The 20,558-nt window shown below is 38.9% G+C and overlaps 1 protein-coding gene and 1 pseudogene across 4 annotated transcripts in view; one reads left to right on the top strand and one right to left on the bottom strand.

The window, feature by feature from the left end:
- Positions 1-7,743, top strand: part of LOC307146295 (annexin A2-like) — a 45,317-nt pseudogene extending 37,574 nt beyond the window's left edge. Inside the window, exons 4-7 of the transcript in view lie at positions 4,474-4,620; positions 5,984-6,042; positions 6,152-6,274; positions 7,591-7,743. The product of the transcript in view is annotated as an annexin A2-like (transcript). The remainder of the gene's footprint in view (positions 1-4,473; positions 4,621-5,983; positions 6,043-6,151; positions 6,275-7,590) is intronic.
- Positions 1-20,558, bottom strand: part of LOC307146181 (uncharacterized protein) — a 154,208-nt gene that overhangs the window by 97,769 nt on the left and 35,881 nt on the right. The gene's annotated exons all lie outside the window — the stretch shown is intronic.

The following is a 20,558-nucleotide window of genomic DNA, read 5'->3' as shown; positions in this document are numbered from 1 at the left end:
TGGTGCAGGGCAGGTTATGCTCCAGGTAAGAGATTTCAAACTCTTACACGTCATGTGACACATGTCTGATGCGATAATATCACTCCACCTGTTTCTACTCCAAATTAAAGGTCACTACATAACAAAATCGTCTGGCCTTTAGTAATACTTATTTATAATAATAATTTTGTATGATTTAGATATTATTTATATAATTATTATACCCTTAATTGATCACACATATACAATTTTAGTTAATCAATTATTATTGCGCACAGTTTAATTATATAAAGGTAATATACATACGCTTTAGAATCAATAAAGATTCTAATTTAGAATAATAAAATTAAAGCTATAAAATAATAGTTTTAACTGTGTTTTATTTTTTACTTCGACCAACCTAATGACTGTAACCAGTAAAATCTGTGTTTTATAAATTATAACGAATTATACAATTTTAACGAATTATAATTGGGACTGTTGTGCGGATCTTCCCGACTCAGATGACTCCACTCGGCTGGTAGCGGTTGCCGGTTGGTGTAGAACACAGTTTACAAGTGCACATTTGTGTCAAGGCATTCCTTGACGAGAGATGATATGTAGGCCTACAGTATACTCGACATTTGAAGTGGATCAAAAAAAGTTCATCAAAGTTGTCTTAAGAACGGGTATTGTTTAAAATTCATGTATAACTTTGATGAAAGTTTTTGATCCACTTCAAATGTTGTTGACTATTATAGTTCCAATAAAAGGTTTAAGAACCCATAGGCCTACAGGTACAAATATGACAGTAGAGGACGATTGTATTCTCTTTCACTGAACTGAGGAAGAATTGAGGAAGAACTGATGAAGAACTGATGAAGAACGGATGTAGGGATAATATTGGACCAATCAGCGGAAAGGGGCATTTCCTGCCGCCCACATGAGAATATGAATATTCATGCAAGCTGTTAATATTAGCTATAGATTGCCAACTGAATATGATTGTTATACTGAACTATTTATCATCCATTATTTCCATCTGTTTTTATAGAACGGTGTAAATGTTTTAATAGTTTATTAGAATTTGTATTGTCTTTAAGATATGGGTATTTTGCGTTTGTTTATTATGTTGGGTTATGTCGCCTATACTTTTTGTCTTGTGCTGCCTGTCTTGACCAGGACTCGTTTGTAGTTCCTCCTCCAAAGCGCAATGGGTTGTGGGCAATATTAAGTGAGCAAGGATCCACACTTCGAACATGCTTCTAATTGACTTTTCTCCGTTGAATCCAATGGGGTCGCTGTGTCCAGTTTAAATTCTATGCTTAGGCTACATCTTTTCTCACACTTGACCGTAAACGGAAGCGTCGACTTCCGTCACACTTGACTTCCGTAAAATTCTGTGAAATTAAAAAAAAAAAAAAAAAAAAACGGCCAAAAGATGACGTTTGGTCACCCTATCTTATCTCACATACGATTTAGGATGAATAGTGTGGACATTGAGACGCAGGGTCAGAGACAGTATGGCAAGCCCTTTTAACATTTAAAAGCTAATTTTGACTATCCGGAATTAACATTGTAGATATCAACAATGTCTTTCTGACTAGTCGTAATTACATTTTGGATAGTTGGAATTGTCATTCAAGATATCTGTAACGTAATTGTGACTTGTCGAAACGACAGATAGAGATATCTGTAATTCAGGTTTGACTAGGCAAAACTGAATTACAGATATCTGCAATGACATCATTGAAAACGACATTTTACTCGTCACACATCTTAAATGACAATTGCAGATATCTGTAATTCAGTTTTGACTAGGCAGAATGAAAGTTAAAGATATCTCAAACATCATTATGACTAGTGAAAATGATTGTGCATGACCTACGTTGCTCCATTTTAGATATCCATTTCCCCTCCCTGCCATAATCAAAGAAGAAGTGGGTTCATTTCCTTATTTCTATGAATGGAAGAAGAAAGAAGCAGTCATGGCATTGGCTGTAAAAAAAACAAAAAAACTAAACAAAAAAAAAAACATCAGAAAATGTTTTTTTATATACAAATTAAAAAAATGATACAATATTTTATACACAAAATTTTTTTTTTTGCAATGCTATGTTTATGATCATGCTTAAAATTATGTAGGTTATTGTTGACGTAAGATTTATGCGTGAAAGAGATTCACACTAATTCAAAAATTTAAAACTAATTTAAAAAAGATGCTGACATGCATGCTATTCTTGCCATGTAAGTACAATAACATTAACTTCCTTAGATGAGAAAAAAAGTTCTTAGTTCAGATTAGTTCTTATTTTATTTTTTACAGTATCTAACAGCATTAAAAAGACGATTAAAAACTCCTTCGCCCTCTGGTTGCTCCGACATGGTGCTAATCAGTGCTAATTAAAGTTAACAGTTAACAGGTGCTATATGATTTGATGATTTGAACAACACGCTCTGCTCCCGCCTAAAGTGTGATGCATACAGATATCTGCAACGTCATTTGGCCTAGTCAAAACTCTAATTCAAGATATCTGTAATTACATTTTGACTAGGCAGAATAAAAGTTACAGATATCTCAAATTTCAGATATCTCTAATCAAAATTAATTTCAAGATATCTATAACTTGACAATAGATATTAAATTATGACTATCCCTAACTCCAGTTTGAGATATCTACAACGCCATTTTGACTAGTCATAACTCCAGTTAAAGATATCTACAACGTCATTTCGCCTAGTCAAAACTTAATTTAAGATATCTGCAAAGGAACATGTAGATATCTTGAACTGAGGTGAATTAAAGATATCTTGAACTGGAGTTATGACTAGTCAGAATCAAATTGAAGATCTCAAACTAGAATTACAGATATCTACAATTCAGTTGCAGATATCCGTAATTCACATAGTGGATATCTGCAACTGAATTGTAGATATCTGTAATGATAAACCCCATACAAATGAATGGCAAAAGTGACGTCATTTGTCCTAGGAAGAATGTCTTTGTGGATATCTGAAATGACAATTATGGATAGGAAGAATGTAGTTGCGGATATCTGAAATGTTCTTTTTGACTAGGCAAAACTGAATTACAGATATCTGCAACACATATCCAGTCTAGCTGTTAAATGTTAAAATGGCTTGCCATAGTGACAGTTCACCCAAACCGATTACGTCAGCAGCCAAAGGATATTAGGCCTACGTCAGAGACCATTGAGGGGAGGGGTTAATTTCGTTAAAAACGAATCAGCCAATAGAAAGGGAATGTTTCGTTGTGGGTTGGGTTGGGAGTTGGACCCCCATATAATACCAAACAGGGATTCAACTTTGAGTTCGAGCTGACTTGGATATTTCTTGTGCAGAAGATGAAAACCATGGTCGCTGTCAACTTGGCACTTTTTTCAGGTAGGTAAACTATAGGGTGACCGGGAGCTTTGTCCCGCATTTCAATTATGTCTGTATTATTCAATTATGTAAGTTTTAATAGCGATTGATTCTATAGGACTAATTACACTATGTAAAAATAGCAGTAGCCTCTTTCTTTGCAATAGGGTAAGTGTAAATAGTAGTTAGATGCTATTTATACATATAAATAGTGGCAGATACTATTTGCACCTCAGTGTTGTTGTATATGAAATGCAATAATAACATAGAGTGTAAATAATTATTAAAATGAATAAATGAATGCTGCCTTTATTACACTCTAAAAACTGCTGGGTTGTGTTAACCCAATTTTGGGTCAAATATGGTCTCACCCAACGTTGGGTTAAAAAATGCAATTTAAAAATGGACAAATTGCATTTTGGACAAAATCAAAAATGGACAAAAATGCAGTTTAAAAATGGACAAATTGCATTGGTTACATTAAAAATGTAAACCAACGGCTGGGTTTGTCCATTTTTAAATTGAATTTTTAACCCAACGTTGGGTGAGACCATATTTTACCCAAAATTGGGTTAACACAACCCAGCAGTTTTTAGAGTGTAGGATCCTAACTGATAGAGAAAACGATAAAGAGATAAAGTAAGTGAGTGCCCTTAAAAAGCATAAAAAGCATGCATACACTTTATTATTAAACACACGTTAGACACTTTATTTCCACTTTGCGCATATTTTCTTAAAAAACTAGAGCAAGTTCGGCAAAAGGCATTAAAACTCTCCGACTCGAGCTTTACCGCAACACTACCGCTGTCATTGACATCTTTCTGTCTTCCACAGTTTGACTGTCCCAACCAGACGTACAACATAGCCTGCAAAGTGCAGATCCTGTATTGCTGTGCTCATACTGTATTCGTTCATGTCCACAGGCCAAGAGAGATGAGCCAAGTAATGTGGTGGACTATGAGAAGATTGACGCAAGAGTGAGTAGAGCCCTTTTAACTTAAGAAATTCAACTGACTCTTATTCAACATGCTTAAAATAATATTATGATAAACCATTGTACATTCAGATGGCCACTGGAATAACCAAAAAGTTTACTTTTTATAATCCTGTGTCCATTATGGTGATTTTTAGGCTCTTTATGAAGCTGGAGTGAAGCGAAAAGGAACTGATGTGACCACCTGGATTACAATCTTCTCTGAGAGGAGTGTCCCACACTTGCAGAAAGGTGACGCATGAACAGAGATGTATTTAAAGTCAACTGTTATGATCATCCTTTGTGCAACAACCTAATCAAAGCCTCTTTTTCTCAGTGTTTAAAACTACATGAGAGCATTTGAAAGGAGGTGAAAGGAGATCTGGAGAAATCCTTCCTCACACTAGGTATCTATCAGCTGTCTGTTCTTCATATAAGCTTTCATCAAACTGTCAGAACGCTCTTGGCAGATTTGATTTATTTAATGTTTATTTGACAGGGACAAATGCATAGAACATTGCTTTATAAAGAATACAAAGTAGATGCCATGCATACAGGTTTATAGCATGACTAATTTGCAACTCCTGTCCCTGGTTAGGCTTGTAAAATTAAAACAGAAATTACAGACTATTGAATTAAAAATGTATAACTATTAAATTATGGTTATTCCTGCTGGCTCAGTTGCACTTTCACAGTCTTACTCCTTCCTTTGGGATCTCTTTATCAGTGGCGACTGCTGGTCTTTCAAAGAGGGGATTCATAAAAATTGTTTTTTCAATTCACAATTGAGGTTGTGTTTACCCCTACGACGCTAGCCTAACCTACTGTATGAATGAATGAATGAATAAGCGATCTAAAAAAAAAAAATTTAAACTCGACAGAGGAAATGTGGGAATTGGGTTAAACTGAAACAAGGAATGTGATGTATAATTGTGTGAAATGCAATTTCGCCAAGCAAATACCAAGAAATAGGTTGCAGAAGTTTGTCTTTCGACTACACTTGCAAAATCCGCGATGGGACTGAGCTCGAACAGCTTCAGCGTCAGCTACTTTTTATAGTACAAAATCGCTGTCAATCAAAAGGAGATGCAGTCTTTTGACAAGACCCTCCAATCATCACGCTGAAGCCCGGAGTCCAGGCCAGCCCACTCCTCCATTCACTCCCAGAGACGCTGAGCGGACATAATCGCAGCATTTATCCAATGACCGTCTAGTTTCGAAGCACTGGAAAAAAGTGTTCAAAGCAGCTCCATAGAAATCAATGGACGCTGGGCTTCAACAGGGAAATGCACTGTGACGCTACGGGAATGTATGAGAAGGAAATCGAGTCAGCGGACCTGCTATATGTAACTGATTCTGAACGAACTCGTCTTCGAGATGAACGTGTTCTAAAGCATTTTTAGTCAATAAAATGTTAACACAATAGAACATATTTGACCATTAATTTTTTGACATTATAGGGTTCCCTTGGAGTCTTAAAGAAATCCCCACTGTTCTTTATCATGTCTTATTAACCATAATCACAAGCTGTTTGGTGAGGAACATTTTGTGGAAAGACCTGTGGAAATGCATTAGTGGCAAGAAGCCAGAGGAGAACTGAAGAGAGTCCCCTACCAAAGTCAGCGAACCTGTAACCTTTTCTTACGACTGACCTCTGTCTTTCTACAGTTGAGTGCTTGGAGAACAAACATCTGTATTTTGCCAGCAGACTCAATGACTCCATGAAGGTGAGTATCTAATTTTGACCACGTGTCATTTGACATGTAAGGAGACAACATTGGCTGAAATTGAGTTATGTGGGTATGCAATTTCTTCTATTGATTTTGATGTTTGCAGAGTAAAAGTGTGAAAGAGAAGGCAGTCACACGCATTATCGTCTCCCGCTGTGAAGTCGATCTAATGAAGGTGCGCACAGAGTTTAAGAGGAATTTTGGAAAATCTATGCACCAGACAATTTCAGTAAGTATCCAAATGAATACATCTTTTTTATTAGGGGCCAAGCATCAAAGGTGCATAGACACCCATTATATCCGTTGGCGTTCTTATTATTAGAGACCAAGCACTGAAAGTGTGTAGGCACCAATTAAAATCTTTGGCGTTCTTATTATTCTTCCGCTCTGGAAGTCTATGGCAGCCCATAGAACCACTTGCGGGAAAGTTATTAAATTTGGCACTCTGATAGAGGACAGTCTGATCTGTCACCATAGCAAATTTGGAGTCTCTAACTCAATCCCTCTAGCGCCACCAACTGTCCAAAGTTTCACTCTTTTTCATCGGATTCCTTGACTCAAGCCGATTGCACCATATGATGTTATTTTCCGTCATGAAAATTTGTCCGCTATTTTGAATTTTCCGAAAAACATACTTTTTCGAACTCGTCCTAGTAGGTTTCTCCGATTTTCATGAAAATTGAACCAGATCATCTTCAGACCATGGCGACAAAAAGTTATGGAATTCAAGTTGATTCGTAAAACCGTTCTCAAATACCACGCAAACGAATTTTACGAAGCACTTGCGAAAACAGACTTAAGGCTGTATCTCTGCAAAGCTTTATCGTATTTAGACCAAACTTGGAACATTTCATCTCAAGCATGACCTGAGGCAACATGCTGCGTTTCGGCGCACTGCCACCTACTGGTCCGGAGATACTAAAATTTTGCCATTTTTGCTTATAAACTCTTCAAGGCTTGGTCCAAAAATCATAAAAGTGGTCTCGTTAGATTTGGGGCATCATGTGAGTTGACTGATTTCCAATTTTCCCATATCTACCATTTTGATTTTTGTACTAAAATGCTGTATTTTATGAACGCATGAACGTATCGTTACAAAACTTGGTATGGGTAAACAGTACGATGCTCTGAAGGAGCCTGAGAAGTTTCGAGCCAGGGCCACCTAGTGGTAAAATTACATTTTCAAATGCTTATAACTCTGGGTGTGGTTGCCTTGAAGGTACTCAAAAAGTTTCGTGGCAGCACCACCTTGTGGTAAAAAAGTTATATCAAATATAGCAAATTTTCTGCCTGGATTTATCTCATTCAGAGTCTTCAATACTGAAAGGGCAGCCGTGGCTCTTTGTTCAGGTGTCAAACCAACCGTCTGCAATACTGAACATGTGAGGAAAAATAATATTCTGGATTATTTATATATCACTGTCTATGGACAGCATTTGTAAGATTGATGGTAAATTACAATGAAAATAAATCAACTGCACCAATGTCACTGTAAGAAGTGCCTAGGCATGTCTTGTTATTAGTAATGTCCTCATACTGTTGCAGTTCTGTATTGGCGGAGGTGGACACTTTCCTGAGGCGGCCCCAAGGCAGTGTGGGGACTTTGCGGGATTCGACTGGGATGGCTATGGCTCTAATGCGGGATGGAGCGCTTCCAAAGAGATAACTGAAGCAGCCGTGCTCCTCTTTTATTGCTGACACTGGGGGGTGCAATTTTTGCTGAAATTGCACATGTGGAACCAATCATATGGTGAAGGTGATTATATGTCATGTTACCTTTCCTATGTGCCTTTCCTATCTAAACTCTTGTACTCTTTTTGCTGGGGGGATTCTCTCTGAAATGTGTGATTTCCCAGCCGTGATTAAAGCATATTCAAAGGCATTGTCTGGAGTCTGTCTGGTTACTGATGAGGGTTAGTGGAGCACTAGAGGTCTTATTCACAAGTGATGATAGTGTTCACAGGGGACGAGACGTTGGGGTTTAGGAGATGCGCTGGAGGATAAATGTGTAAACATCGATTAGGGGACGTATGGGGGTCAATTAGGTGACGAGCACACAACAAGGCTTAATGTCGAGCCCTGACACTTTGATACTTTCTTATCCAACGTTAGTATTACAGCCTTCATCTTTCAGTTGTATTGGCTGATAGTTCAGAATTTACTGTTCGCCTTCTCTGAGCATCAGAAATTCATGAAAATAAACATGTCCCTCATAACTAGTATAACTTTACACATATACAATGGGAAGCCTAGTTGCCACCCTTCATTCTGTTTTTTTTGCTCTTCTGCTCAACTGTTTACACACCAAATCCTTGTCACACAATTTCTGAAATCTGACACTCAAACACCATAAACACACACTAAATCTGCAAAACCATACACTCATTCTTGGCCTGTTTTCGATTTCATAAAATACTTTTTGCAAAAGTATTTTATTAAAGTATTTTACTTTTTGATTGTCAGACGGTTACATTTAGTTGCGATTTATTTCTGGTTGCAAGCCACCCACGCTATCTGGATTTGCTCAGGCTGACCGCCTGTTTTCTTAGCTTTCACCTCTCCCATGGATCCCGCTAACGCGTCGGACTCGCAGTCGCGTGCATGCCCTGCCGGCTGCGGTTCACTCATTGCTGCGAGGGATACCCATCCTTTTTGTGTGGTATACATGGGATTGAATCATGTGGAAAAAGAGCTTCCACTGCCTGAGAACTGCAGCCATTGCCTCGCTCTGCCTAGGAAGCTTCTTCGACGTAGACTTAAGGTTGCGTCCACCCAAAACACGGACAAACAATACGACTCGGATGTTGGAGTAGGTAAAAGCGTTGCAGCTCCAGGGACCTCCCAGAGCATGCCTGCTCTCAGTTGGGCTGACCAGTCTAACGAGGGCTTACTTGAGGAAATCCTTTCCGGTATTTCCTCGCTCTACTATGAGTCGCCCGGCTCAGGCGAGGACGAGGACCCCTCTATACTTGATGACTCGGACGACGAGGAAACCATCCCGTCCGCCCAAGCTCCCCCGGTTAGCTGCTCAGCTACACTGCACGCGGTCCTTCTCGAGGTGTGTGAGCGAGCGGCCGCTTGTCTCGGCATTGAATGGCCGGCCCTCCAGAAGGCCGCCGACCAAGAGAGGGATGTGTATGACGGCAAACTCCTAGGCCCCCCTCCCGGTCCTAGGAAGCAGCTCATGCCTGTCCTCCCTGCGTGCGCTAGATCTCAAGCACGGTTTGGCGGGTCTGGAGGTTAAGGATATGGCAGCGTATGACATGGGCGACCCTCCTGCCATCGAGCCCTCGATTGCCAGACACCTTAACCCCTCGCAGGGAGGGTTACTGGCCCCTCCGAAGCCAGTCCTTCCTAATAAGATGGACCGCTTCTCAGCATCTGTTTTCCAGGCCTCGTACAAGGCCTCAGCTCTCGCGGTACGGGCTCTAAATGTTTCCTCCCTCCTCTCGGCCTACCAGGCTGAGCTTTTGGAGGTTATGAGTTCACATTTGTAGAAAGGCGTGTCATCGCCGACACTGTGGAAGGAGATCGTTACCGTGAATGACCTGGTCCTTCGCAACGCCCCCAGGCTGTCCAGGCTGGTGGACGTACTATGGCCCTGTCTGTTGTGGGGGAACGCGCCCTCTGGCTCAATCTCTCTGGTCTGCCCGACAGCGAGAAAAGACGCATAGCAGGAGCCCCAGTGGAACCAGGCCAGGCTCTTTTTGCGATGATAAGAATGAGGATGAGGCGTTTAAACTGTGCCTGCCTAGAAAGGCCAGTCCACATCAGCCCCCCTCATGGCCCCCTCAGGCCACGGGACGGCCGTACCATAACACAGCCAGACCCAAGGCTCGCAGCAGGCTAGCCAGCAGCCCAACCATCCTCCTAAGCCCTGGGGTAAGATGTCTTTCGCTGCGGCCGCAGCCAAAAAGCCCACCAACTCTACCCCTTCGGACGGGAAGAGTTGGGTGATACCTGATGTTACACCCGGCCTACCTGATGTTCAGCTCCAGGGGCTTCTCGGTCCAGGTTTTCGGGCCAGGTTTTCAGGTTGCCCATTGGACACAAGTTTGAGTTTTTCCCCCTCTTCACCCAAGAAGAGGAAGTTCTCAACTCGAGGGCCCCTTTTCCCTCGTTCGGGTGCCCAACCTCAGTTCAACATGGGACATGTCACAAGTTCAGGTGTGGTCCATAAAAAAATTCCCCTCCCAGCTTCCAGTTCTAGAACTGGGGGGAAATTCACTGTCATAAAGTGCCCTACCACTGTTGAAAAGTGCTCAACCACGGTCATTTCACAGTTTGCACAAACCACCTCGCACACATTCAATAAAGGTTCAAACCCCTGTGTGTGTTTCAAAAATAAAAAAAACAAAAACATCAAACACTGAGAGAGAAAGCTCTGCCGAGTGCTGTTGTTTGTCAGAAATCCTACATGTCGCCCCTAAGTTGTCCACTAGATGGCACCATTGTATCACAAATGAACGATCCGGTTGTATTGGCAGCCCTAGGCAACTCTCCGGTGAGGGTGGCTTCTCTCACGACACACGTGACAACTTGGCAGTCTGTGTCGGCTCCAGAATGGGTGATTCGCACCATAATGAAGTGCTACAGACTTCAGTTTAACAGAAAACCTCCACGTTTCAGCGGAGTTATCTTTTCTCACACAGAAGAAAGCTCCGATCACATTCTGAAAAACGAGATCTCTTCTCTTCTCCAGAAGGGGGTGGTGCAAGTGGTGCCTCCGCATCAATGTCATCAGGGTTTTTACTCCTGTTATTTCCTGATTCCAAAGAAGGACGGTTCACTTCGTCCTATTCTGGATCTCAGAGTGTTAAACAAACATTTAAGGAAATACAATTTCAGAATGTTAACCCACAACGTTCTCTCTCGTGCAGTAAAACAGAACGATTGGTTCACATTTTTCCACATACATTTATCCTCCACACAGGAAGTTTCTTCATTTCGCCTTCCAAGGCATATGTTACGAGTTCACAGTACTTCCGTTTGGTCTAGCACTCAGCCCAAGAGTGTTCTGAGTGTGGAGGCAGGGTTAGCGCCGCTGAGATTAGCAGGGCTCAAAATCCTGACTTACATAGATGATTGGCTGATTATAGCCGATTCGAGAGAGACCGTCATGCAAAACACTGCTTGTGTAATCGCTCACATCACAGCGCTCGGCTTCAAAGTGAACGTGAGCAAGAGCAATTTCAGAGAGAGAGTTATTTTTCTGGGTCTGGAACTGAATTCGGTTACAATGCGCGCGCGTCTGTCACAAGAGCGCGTTCTCTCCTTAATGAATTGCCTCTCACAATTCAGAGAAGGAGCGAGAGTACATTATCGTGATGTCTTGGGCTACAGGGTCTTATGGCTGCGGCTGTACATGTCCTGCCTTTGGGCCTTCTGAGAATGAGGGCTTTCATGAAGTGGGTTTTATCTCTTCATCTCAGCCCTTTACGCGATCTCCGCCGCTCTGCCACAGTGACGCGCTCGTGCACAGTAGCGCTGCGCCATTGGAGGAACGCAGAGTTTTACGCGCATGGGACCCCTCTCGGGGCGATTATGCTGCGAAAAGTAGTAAGGACAGATGCGTCCTTAACAGGATGGGGAGCCACGCAAGAGGGCAGAACAGTGAATGGTGTGTGGCCAAGCACACTTCACTCAGCCCATATAAATTATTTAGAGCTCCTCACTGTGTGGAAAGCTCTGAATCACTTTCTGCCCCGCTTGCACGACAGCTGTATCAACCGCCGGGGGGGATGCGCTCCTCCAAGCTGCATTCTCTCGCTCACAGGCTGTTAGTATGGAGCAGGCGGCACTTTCTGTTGTTACGGGCGACCCATGTCCTGGGCATACTGAACAGGGCATACAGAACATACTGAACAAACCCTCTCTACGAGGACTGGCGCCTCCACCCGCAGATAGTGGGTCTACTGTGGAGGAGGTTCGGCCAGGCAAACATAGATCTCTTCACCTCGCGCGAAAACGCCCATTGTCCTACGTTCTTCTTGCTACGGGACGAGGACCCCCGCCCTTGGTGTGGACGCACTGGCCCATCCGTGGCCCAACGTGCAGCTCTACGCATTTCCTCCCCTTTGCCTCATAACGGCGTCTCTGGCCAGGGTGAGGGAACGGAGCTTGACCATGATTTTGATAGCTCCCAGGTGGCCCAGGGCACCGTGGCTCTCAGAGATTATCCCTCTGCTGTATGCCCAGCCGTGGCCCCTCCCACTTCGGACAGACCTTCTGTCCCAAGCGAATGGGGAAATCTACCACCCGCACCCAGACAGGGTGAACTTGGTCAACTTAAACACATTGGGTCTCCCCCCATGTGTTGTGGCCACCATTCAGTGTGCCAGAGCCTCTTCGACACGGTCCCTTTACGACTGTAAGTGGCGTGTGTTCGAAAAATGGTGTGAAGGGCGACAGTTAATATATCAGTGCTCGATCACTGATATTTTATGCTTTTTGCAGGACCTTATGGATAAGGGAAGATCCTTTTTCCACTATTAATTCTATTTAGCGGCTATCGCTGCATGTCATGTGGGGTTCGACAGCGCTACGGTGGGGCAACATCCCCTTATTCGTAGATTTATGAAGGGCGCGCCAAAAGAACCAAAACCTGGCTCAATGACCATGGGATTACTGTGTAATTACTGTGTGATTTCATGTAATATTCTAATTTTCTGGGATTTTGATTTCGTGGGTTTCATAAGCTGTAAGCCATAATCATCAAAATTATAACAAATAAAGGCTTGAAATATCTCACTTTGCATGCAATGAGTCTATATAATATATTAGTTTCACCTGTCAAGTTGAATTCTGGAAATAAATCAACTTTTTGATGATATTCTAATTTTATGACCAGCACCTGTATATATATATATATATATATATATATATATATATATATATATATTATTTATTTATTTATTTATTTATTTATATTTTTTTTATTTATGTATTTATTTATTTTTATTTAGCTTGCTTAATAATTTTCTCTTGTTTAGTAATTTTTTTTTTGATTGCAGTCTTTTTCTGATTCCATTGTTTCCTTGGATTTGCTTCTCAGTTCCATGCAATTTTAAGCTTTTCTTGGTTCATTCCATGTTTTATAGGCAACCTCTATCATGCTAATTCAGATTAGCACAGTTGGTTTTAAATTAATCTGGTTTATTTTAGTTCAGGACTCCATAGTCCAGGTGTAACTAATCCGTACTTAATCTGTGTTACAGAAAGCCATTTTTTAAGACATGATTAACTATTCTAGATTAAGGCCTACTCCTGTCTTAATTTAAACCTTGTCCGGGAAACCGCCCCTTATTGTATAGTTTGAAATTGGCCACTGATTGGTAAACGCCCCATTTTGGTTTTGCATGTGCACTTCTCAGTAGTGTAATGCTTCCTCATTAGAGAGAAAACATAGGTGCATCCTATACAGAAGTCTTGTTTGTTGAAGCACCTGACATACTTACATGACTTCTCTAGCACAGTTTCAAACAATGGTGCATCTACACACTTAAAAAATGCACATTGCTTTTAGTAAAGTTTATTGCGAATTTCCTGAATAAAGTTCTAACGTCATTTAACACATTTCTTGAAGTGTAGGAGACATGAACATGAGCAAGAAAGTTACACTGCAAACATAGCCCATGTCTGGCATCCATCAGTGCTTGCATGCAGAGCACATTGCTCCTTTAGTAGGAATGAAGGCCGACGAAGATGAAAAAAAAAAATGAAAAAAAGAGGCACCCTCCTGATAATGCTGACATTGATTATACACCAAGTTGTTGTCGACAGCATAATCACCTGACCTGGGACTTGATGATATCCTGTGCCTTATCACTGCTTAATCAGGTAATCATTCATATTCCTGAATCTGTTTTAAATTTGAGAAATGTAACTGATTTCCAATCAGTTTAGCTTGTTTCCACTGAAACACAATATCAAACAAGTAATAAAAACTCAGTGAGTGTTTTAGCGGAATTTTCTGACGTCATGGGATCACAACACTAAGAGATAGTAAATGTTTTCCTGGATTTTTTTTGTGCGTTCCCGAGATTAGACCTTCCTTAACATAATGCCGAAAACCCGAAGTCTCTAGGTGGTCTGGTTGAGGAGTAGATAGAAGTGCAAGATTGGTGCGCACAGACAGAACAGAAATCATGAGTTAAAGCTAGAGTAGGTAATCCTGTTCAGAAACACTTTTTTTTATACTGGGTGAAATGGTCCTTCCATCCTGAGAGTAGTCAATACATTATGTGTTCAGAAAAAGGAATGAAAACAATCAGACCTCTGTAGCAGCTGCAGGACAGTAAAAACTCTGACCAATCACTGCCACTCGGTCCGAGTGTAAAGAACCAATCAGATGCCTTCAGAGCCAGGAGGAGTGTCTTAGCAGTGTCAATCAAGTTCGCGTACGCGCTGATCGCCCCTCTCTTGCACAGCGCGTACCGTCATTCAAAATCAAGATTGCCGGTGTGCCGAGCAGCTGTGCTAATGGCGGACAAACAACCAAAACTACCAATTTCTCGAGTGGAACCTGCTCATACAACAAAGACAGGTAAACGGAAAAAGACCGATGACGATAAACAAGCCCGTCGGAGCCCATTGACTCAGTGTTAAAACTCTAGCCGCATAACATACAGATAAAATGTCATGCACTGTGCAAAGCAACAATTGAAACCTGCTAATTCACTGGCTTGTCATGTTGCTAAAATAATGTACTAGCAAACCTTATTTAGCATTACATATCGCTAGAATAATTATTTACATAGCCTACTGCAACATTAGTTACCGTTATATTATCTTACTGGCTATTTATAACTCATAGAAAGAGTGCAACGTTATAAAGTTACATTACATGTGATTCTGACATGATGCTACATGCACTGCGCTCCTTCCTCTCCGCTTGTCTCAGGTAAATAATGCGTCTTCGGTCGGAGTCGCGCGTTCATGTGTTTTGGGGGCGTGGCTTTGAAAGGACCCCAGAAGGGAGAGGGTGGACTGAATGGAAATAATGAGCTGTCTTTAAAACAGTCGTTAGAGGTCTACATACACTCGATTTTTATACTTTCTTTTTCAGAATACTTACATTTTAATTATGTATTGATATATGCATAAAGTTTAAACAAATTTGAAAAATAAGTTTTTTAGACCATTCTTACCTACCCCAGCTTTAACAATCGCAATTTTGTCCGGTGGAAAATTGCGCTAAAAACATCTTGTGTTTATTAAGAAAGTGACTGACATGGCTATTTTGTGATATTTAAAGAGATTAAGGTGTACATAAGGCGAATCTACAGCTTTAAAGCAGCCCGAAATGAAAATTCTGTAATAATTTACTCACCCTCAAGTTGTTCCAAACCTGTATACATTTTTTCTTTTGCTGCACACAAAAGAAGATAGAGTAAAGAATGTTGGCATCCAAACAGTTGATGGTAGCCATTGACTTCCATGGTATTTATTTTCTACTATGGAAATTAATGGCCACCGTCAACTTTCTGGCTACCAACATTCTTTAAAATATCTTCTTTTGTGTTCAACAGAAGAAAGAAACTCTGGTAAATACAGGTTTGGAACAACTTGAGGGTGAGTAAATGATGACAAAATTTTCATTTCGGGCTGAACCATCCCTTTAAAGAAATTTTCATTGAAAAAACCTAAGCTCTTTTATTCTACAAGATAAACTTGTTACTTGAATGCTATGTAGTTTCACAGAAAATGAACTGAGATATAGTTAATGGCTATAGCTCATAGGTGTTTGTTCCTCTTCATGAAGAGTTTAGCTCCAACACCTGCCTGGAAGTTTTCATTGATCCTAATGACCTTGATTAGCTTGATTAGCTTGATTAGCTGCTTCAGGTGTGTTTAATTAGGGCTGGAGATAAAACCGGACACCCCTGCCATAGTGTTTTCTTTAGATATCGAAGCGTTAATAGATTTTAGAAAAATAAATGAAATAATCAGAATTTAATGATACTTTAATCATAGTTAGAATATTTTGTGTTCAGCAACTTTTTTTTAAAAAGTGAATCATATTGTGTTTAGTATATTAACATTCTTGAATTTCTTGAATGTGGCAACTGAATTGAATTGTTCTCGAGTAACATGCTTTCTTTTTCAGATTTCAGAGAACCCAAAGGAAAAGAGGCAGTATGATGTAAGACCGTTGAACCACCTGTAGTTATGACATCAGACTTCTGAAGCCAATTTTATTTTTAAAGATTGAAATGCTTTTGTCCTATTTCTCACCCTTTCTTTTTTAAAGAATGATCTTTTAATATACGTATTTTTGTCATTGATTGATTGAATAAAATAAATTGACTCAACTGCTGGAAAGGTGTCATTTATATTTTAAAAGGTCAGCAATTTGTTGACGCACCATTGAAGTGTAGTTGAAATATTAATGTTGTTTCAACATTAACTTGGTACATCAGATGGCAACATATTTGACATTCCTTTTCAGTTGTATTTTCAGTGTTTCAACAAAATGTATTTAGAATCAACATCACATTGTGACATTGATCACACCATATTTCCAAAGATTATTTCGGTTAATTTCAGTGTTGATTCAACAGCAGTGATGTAGATTCAACATCTTAGTGTAACGTTGATTCAATATTACCATTGATTATTTTTGTTAATTTCAGTATTGATTCAGCATCGGTGATGTAGAATCAATCATAGTGTAATGTTGATTCAGTAGCATTACTATTGATTTTTTGTTCAACAGTTTCACCATTAACTGAGGGTGCAAAAGTGACGTTGAAACAACATCACTTTGTAATGTTGAAGCAATATTAACACCATTGATTTGTGATTGAAATCTGAACATTATTTCAATATTAACTGAGGGTGCAAGAGTGATGCTAAAGCAACATCACTTTCTAACGTCATTTCAATGTAATCAGCGTTGACGCATCAACACTGACTCAACATTGTTTCAATGGTTACATGCTATCTGGGTAGGCTACCTGCTCTCTCCTCATCTTCATCTTTCTTTTTCTCTCAATCTCCTTCTGCCCTAATTCTTCCACTCCTAAAGCTGAACTTTGACTGATAGTCTTTTCATTTTCGTCTGTGTCAGTGACGAAAGTAAACATAGGCTCAACTGATATTTATGTTTTATGAATCATTTTCTGAGACAAGTTAATTTACTCAAGGCTACCAGGAAAGCTAGCCTAAGTCAGTATTGCCAATAGGAACCTTCTACAAGCTTTGGAATTTGAAAACGTCTGTTTTTAAATGTTAAAAGTAATTTTAAATACCGGTAATACAAATTATAGTCTACGTTTAACGCAGTTGGTGAAAATGGCAGACGTTCCCTTAGTCATATCATGCGCTGCAAACGCGTCAAAGCATTCTCGGGTAGCCTACCTAAATATAATATAGAATATAATAATAATAAAATATAATACAAGGGAAAACAAACGTAAACGAATATCGAACCTAAAACTTTACCGCGCTCAACCACCATGAGTGCGTTTCACGCATTAGTAGCCTAATCGCTGGCGTTCAGCGGCAGGGAGGAATGACTTTGTCTGCATGCGTGAACCAGTGTAGATGCATTTAAATCAGACAGGAGAACCGTGACTGAGAACATAACGTCGCAAAGCGTGTCTGTGAAGGCGGGACCAGGGGGTGATTTTACGTTTTGATTTGATGAATGATGAGAATCATTGAATTTGATTAGAATGATTTGATTTGATTAGATTTGAATCTATTTATTAATTAATTTATCTGAGGTGCCGGAACGCAGTTCCGGACCGTGTATATCCACACAAAACCTGCAATTTTATGACCTAATAAACATTGAAGATGGACAAGTTAACTCTGGAGCAGCTGCAGTTCTTTCTAACAGAAGAATTAGGCCAGTTGAGTTCCAACCATCCCACTGCGCGCAGATTATCCCACACTTTCTTTAAATCAATGAAGGATCTGCATGTGTGTTTGCAGAAATTATGCAATTTTCTTCTTTTACAAATCATTAAATCATCTATTAATAATAGGCTATAGATTACCCGAATGTTATCACTAGCCTATAATTGTTTTCAACAGAAGATCTTTCAAAAAGCATTTGCTTGTTACTGTGTATAATCATGAACATGCACACAGTACCGGTCAAAAGTTTTTTTTTTCAGTCTCTTATAAGCATGTATTTATTTAATAAAATAAATAAATAAATAAATAAAAATCCCCAGTAATATTGTGAAATAATATTACAATTTAAAACAATGGATTTCTATTTTAATATATTTTAAAATATAATCTATTTCTCTGATGCAAAGCTGAATTTTCATCAGTCATCAGTCAGGCGCTTGTTAATGGGCGCGCACGTTCGATTATTATTTACTGAAATGTCCACAAGTTATAGGAGCCTGCCATATATTAATTTATTTTTTCTTTAACTTCTATTTGTTATTAAAATTTTCCATTTAGTTATTAGGAAATGTTTTCTTACTGCTAAGCACTGACACATTGTCCTCTTCCTCTAAAACTCACTTGATTTATCAGCAAGTTGCAACATGTTCTATTGCAGATCTACATTTTGCAACATCGTTACAGTTGCTGTAGATTTATTTTACTGTGATTAGTCTTGCTTTCAAGTAACCAAAAATCCAAATAAACAGTCAATGAATCCAGTTTCAGTCCTTGTGCTGTGTGAAAAACTGTGTGCACCTTCTCTCCAGCCAACACCCGAGGGAAGATTTCAGGTTCATATTCAGTGACCAATTACCCAAGAGTGAAGCCTACTGGACACACACCTACATGACAACGTTTAAAGAAAAGGAAAAACATGCCCATATAAGGATTATTAACATGCCCACAAGGATTATTATCAATGTTGGACACAGTTGTGCTGATTAATATTTTTTTGGAACCTGTAGTCATTTTTTCAGGATTCATTGATGAATAAAAAAAGTTCGAAAGAACAGCATTTATTCAAAATATAAATCTTTTCTAACAATATAAATCTTTACTATCACGTTATCAATTTAACACATCCGTCCTTGCTGAATAAAAGTATTGATTTCCTTTTTATATACTTTTTGAACAGTATAGGCTAGTGTATATATTGTTACAAAGTATTTCTATTTTAAATAAAATGCTGTTTTATTTACTCTTTATTCATCAAAGAATCCTGAAAAAACTATCACAGGTTCCAAAAAAATTTATTAAGCAGCACAACTGTTTCCGACATTGATAAATCATCATATTACACTGAAAAAAATGATTTATTGACTAGTTGAATTTACTAAAAAAAATTATGTTAATTGGATCCACATAATTGTTTTTAGCTACATTTAAACAAATGCATTACGTTGAACTAAGTTCAGCTTAATGCATTTGTTTAAATGTAGCTAAAATCAATTGCGTGGAACCACTTACGATAATTTTTTTTAGTAAATTCAATGATTTCAGTAAATTCATTGAATTTTCTAAATGTTTTTATCGTAAGTGGTTCCACGCAATTGATTTTAGCTACATTTAAACAAATGCATCAAGTTGAACTTAGTTCAACGTAATGCATTTGTTTAAATGTAGCTAAAATGAATTATGTGGAACCAATTAACATAATTTTTTTTAGTAAATTCAACTAAGTCAATAAATATTTTTTTTCAGTGTAGAGTGATTTCTGAAGGATCATGTGACACTGAAGACTGGAGTAATGATGCTGAAAATTCAGCTTTGATCACAGGAATAAATTACATTTTACTATATATTCACATAGAAAACCATTATTTTAAATTGTAATAATATTTCGCAATGTTACAGTTTTTTATGTATTTGTGATCAAATGAATCAGGCTTGATGAGCATAAGAGATTTATAAAAAAAAAAAAAGTAATATTTCCAAACTTTTGAGTGTATATTCTTCCAGTAGGCCTACATTAAATGCAAAAAGATATTATATACTCACTGTTGACAACAAGTGTAGCTTTCACCTCACACACATCTTTTCCAAAGAAAGCTTGTGCACTTAAAACAAACCTATAGAATCTACCCAATAAAATTGAGGTAACAATTTGCACTCACTTTGTTTGGGTAGATTTCATCCCATATTTTTGAATAAAGAGTACCTACATTTAATGGCTATGACATACTAAACAAAATTAGGTACAGTCTACCTAATATTTCTCAATACATTACACAACTAATTACTGAGTAATAATTACTATATTGTTAACTTAGCAGGCAAAAGTCCATCTACTTAATTTTTATTAATAATAATAATGTCAATAGAAATAATTAAACATTACTTATTCAGAGATGGTTAAATTTACCTAAAAATGGCCAGACACAGGATATTTCATCTATTACTTTTTTATTGACCAAAAAACAAACATTTCAAACTAACAAAGGAACTACAAAAGAGCCCTATACATACAACTTCCTAAACACTTTCCATTTGAAAATAATGGGAAGTCAGAATATACATTAAAAGCAACAGTCTTAAATCTCTCTCACATTTTGTTATTTCAAACAGATCTCATTTACCTTAATGGACTGACATGTAATATGGATACA

Source organism: Squalius cephalus, assembly GCF_949319135.1.
Source record: "Squalius cephalus genome assembly, chromosome: 18".
Lineage (NCBI taxonomy): Eukaryota > Metazoa > Chordata > Actinopteri > Cypriniformes > Leuciscidae > Squalius > Squalius cephalus.
Note: the sequence above shows the minus strand (reverse complement) of the source record. Positions and strands in the feature narration are given on the sequence as shown.